General features: G+C 36.4%; 1 protein-coding gene across 4 annotated transcripts in view; it reads left to right on the plus strand.

Moving 5' to 3' along the window:
* The window catches only part of LOC106869300 (uncharacterized), a 280,230-nt gene that overhangs the window by 4,043 nt on the left and 271,927 nt on the right, over positions 1-4,260 (plus strand). The gene's annotated exons all lie outside the window — the stretch shown is intronic.

The raw sequence follows: 4,260 nt of genomic DNA on the forward strand, positions 1-4,260 counted from the left end.
TATATATATATATATATATATATATATATATACATACATACATGTTTGTATAAATATGCCCATATATGTGTTTGTGTATTCATATATAAACAACCACACACGCTCACAAACATACACAGACAAGGTGCACACACGCATATATGCAGGTGAACATAACAAACAAGCACGTGCTTAAACATTTCTATTTCTCCGATATCACTTTTCTTTCATTTTGTGTGTGTGTGTATATATATATATATATATACACGCACACAATAGATTTACAAATATATAATATATATATCTATATATCTATATATATATATATATATATGTATATATATAAAGGCATAGCAAAATGCATACGGGCCACCATACATATATTTATTCGGATTTTTGATGAATTACACACACACACACACACACACACATACACACATAAACACATGCACACACATACACACACATACACACCTATGTATTTATTTTACGTACTATCATAATTTCACGCACAGCGAGTTAGAATTTATTTCTGGATACTTGATATTTTTTCTTTGAGATGCCTATGATAATATTAATGCCATAATTTAAATAATATCCACTTCTAAAGAATAAGCTGCTGCTGCTGCTACTACTACTACTACTACTACTCTTGCTACTGCTGCTTCTACTACTACTACTACTACTACTACTACTACTACTACTACTACTACTACTACTACTACTACTACTACTACTTTCATTACTGCTTCCACTAGTATTAATGATAAAGGAAAAGCCAAAACGAAAACTGTCTGTGACCCACCACAACCGAATTTCCTACTCGATTCGCAGAACATATACACACCAAACAAATGACCACTCGCGTGTGCACAAGCTTGCATGCAGCCAAACCCACGCTCATACATAGATGTGTGTATATAAGTGTACACACACACACACACACATACACATATATTCCAAGAAAAGATATACAGTAGATAGGAATCGGAAAGTGTGTATGAAGAAATAGGCGGAATGGCATGAAGGTGTGACAGGAAAAGCGATAATAGGGAAATGAATTGGAAGTCTGTTAAAAGAAATGAAAGATTTGTAGATAAAGTGAAACAACAACAAAATAATCAAAACAAGAAACAATTGTGATGGTGCGAAAGAGATAGAGAGAAAAGGAATGAATGAGAGTGAAAGAAAGAAAGAGGGAGACAGTGGGGGGAAAGAACTTAGAGTAAATGATTGGTAAGTTGACAACCATCGAATTAATTCGAGAGAACGTAGTTACCTACTAAGGAGACCTAACGCTATCATCCACTTTGTCCAAATAATTCTCTTTTACCTTATGGCGCTGCCGCTGCCGCTGCTACGTCGGCTGTTGCTGCTACAATTTTTTCTTCGACGTCGCAGCCACCTCCTCCTCTCGAACTTCTTCTGCTTCTTGTAATAATAATAATAATAATAATAATAATAATAATAATAATAATGATAATGATAATTTCTTTTATTCGCCACAGGGTCTCCTGACGAATAATAATAATAATAATAATAATATTCATAGTAAAAACAAAGGAAAAGAAATAATAAACCGAAGCAGTTGATGCTGCGCCAACAGTTATTGTTGCATCGTTCACATCATTATCATCGTCAGCATCATCATCGTCGTCGTCGTCGCCGTCGTCATAATACTCACCATCACTACACCACCACCACCACCACCACCACCACCACCACCGCAACCACATCATCCGCCTCCTCGTCATCGTCGTCGGCGACGATAAGAGTTGTAGTTATCACCATTATCATTGTTAAAGAATGTATATGGTAAATAAAAGGATTATGATCGTCCCCACCAGCACCACCACCACCATCATCATCATCATCATCATCATCATCATCAAAATCAGATCGTTATTGTCATCGTCATCGTCGCGTTGTCATTGTTCTCATCATGATAATCATCGACCACATCGCAATCTTTCTCTGCCAGTGTATTTCGTTGATTGTTTATGCATTCAGATTATGTATTTTTATTTTCTATTCATTGAATTCGATCTAGTTTCTGTGGAATGGGCAATTTAACGAACAGTTTTTCTCCACACTCGAGAAATCAGTAGCGTGGGTACAAGAGAAAAGTAGTGTGAAGGTACAAGCAGGGCACCAATTGGCACACACTCTCGCTCGAACTCAAACACGCACGCTCGTACACACACACACACGCGCATACATACTTACATATACACTCGCATTGAGGAACAGATATGTAGCGCCCACAAGAGCCTGTGTGTGTGTGTGTGCACGCACACACACACACACACCCACACACACACACACACACACACTCAAGTATACACTCAAGGGTCCACAAAAGCACACATGTACACACACGCATAGGCACAAATATACACACTTACAAGCATGTATATGCCTACATTATCAAGAATATCCGCTAACGTATATACGCGTTGGCAGTTATATATTCATTTAGTGTATATATATATATATATATATATATATATATATATGGTGTGTGTGTGTGTGTGTGAGAGTGTGTGTGCATGTTAGTGAAATTTTCAGTTTAGTTTTTCTCCATTAGATAAAGTTATTACACATCCAGAATTATATGGAGGCAACCAAATCATATTATGTTACACGCCAGCAGCCTTCACAGAAACTTTGAATACACACAGATGCACACACAGCCATGCATGCATCCACACACACACACACACGCACACACGCGTATATTTAGATATATACATTCATGCACATTTGACTGCAGTAATGTGTTCAGTGTGTGTGTGTATGCACGTTATGTTTATGTTGCCGTGTTTCCGTGTATTTAATTTTATACAGGATTGTGATAACTTATACGATACTGCCTATGTGTACGGATTAAAATTTAATCCGGGGAAAATATTATTTATGAATGTTTCGATATTTAGAGGTTTTAATGTATGCTTACTGGCTTGCTTGAGTGTGTTAAACATACGCCCGTTATACTTACAGATACATGTAAATATTAATGTAATATGTATGCATACGCTTCTACGGAATTTAAAAATCATGTATATACATGCAATGAACTCTCACTGTCCCTCTTTCACTCTCTATGCACACACAAAGATGTATATGTGTATGCGTGTGTGTATGTATTTACATACAAGAGAAAGAGAGTTAGGGAGGGAGTAAAAAATAATGTAAGTTGTAAATAAAATAAATAAACTTGCTGATGAGAAAATCAATAGAAAATTGAATGAAAGCATTTGAGTATGTAAACGTACATTAAAATATGAAATAGCTCGACTATCGTTTGCACACATATACCGCCATACATAAACATATACACTCACATACACTCACACACACTCACATGCATTTGCACACACATACATCCACGCGTGGATACACGCGCACATCCACTCACTGCAAAACGCACACACCATTAACTTAAAAAAAAAAAAAGCCAACATCCAAATATATTGGCTTTAATAATGAGTTCTATGTCTCATTTATGAATAGGTGGAATCATAGTCAAGTGGCATAATATTACTGTTACTTATTCTAACTATCCCATAAAGTTGGGAAGCATCCGTTGTGATTTGTATTCGATAAAATGAGGCGCATTCATTCTGTAAGTCTTAATGGTTAATGCGGTAATAACAAGCATGAAATTGCATACATACACAAAAGAACATGCAAAGAATACAAACATGCACACACATACACCTATGTTCTGTGTATATATATATATATATATATATATATATATATATATATATATATATAAATACGGATACATGTGTGTAAGTGTAAGTGTGTTAAGAACAGCCGTCACTTGCAAGCGTGTATGACATTGTAGTATGTATCCTGTTCTTGGTTATTTGACTATGTAGTCACCACAGAACACGAGCACCGTCTCGGCTCTCACGCACTCGACGCAGTGAAACACCGGGGATGTGATTACTGAGTAGGGAGAAAGCTGCACCAACCATCAGCTGAGGTTCATTTTCAGATGAGTAGACTGAAGCAATATGAAATGAAGTGTCTTGCTCAAGGACATCAGGCGCTACCCGTTACTGGAACCTATGACCTTACGATTGTGAATCTAATACACCTTTCTTTCTCTCTTTTATGTCCCTCCCCTCCCCCTCTCTCTATATATTCGCTCACACACTTGAAATTTGAGTAATGGACACAATTTCTCATTAAATTCGAAAAAACTCCACGCCACACATTCAGTAGTACTGTCCTAGTTTCATTCTCATATGTATATATATATATATATAT

The sequence above is a fragment of the Octopus bimaculoides genome, chromosome 7, assembly GCF_001194135.2.
Source record: "Octopus bimaculoides isolate UCB-OBI-ISO-001 chromosome 7, ASM119413v2, whole genome shotgun sequence".
In the NCBI taxonomy this organism is placed as follows: Eukaryota; Metazoa; Mollusca; class Cephalopoda; order Octopoda; family Octopodidae; genus Octopus; species Octopus bimaculoides.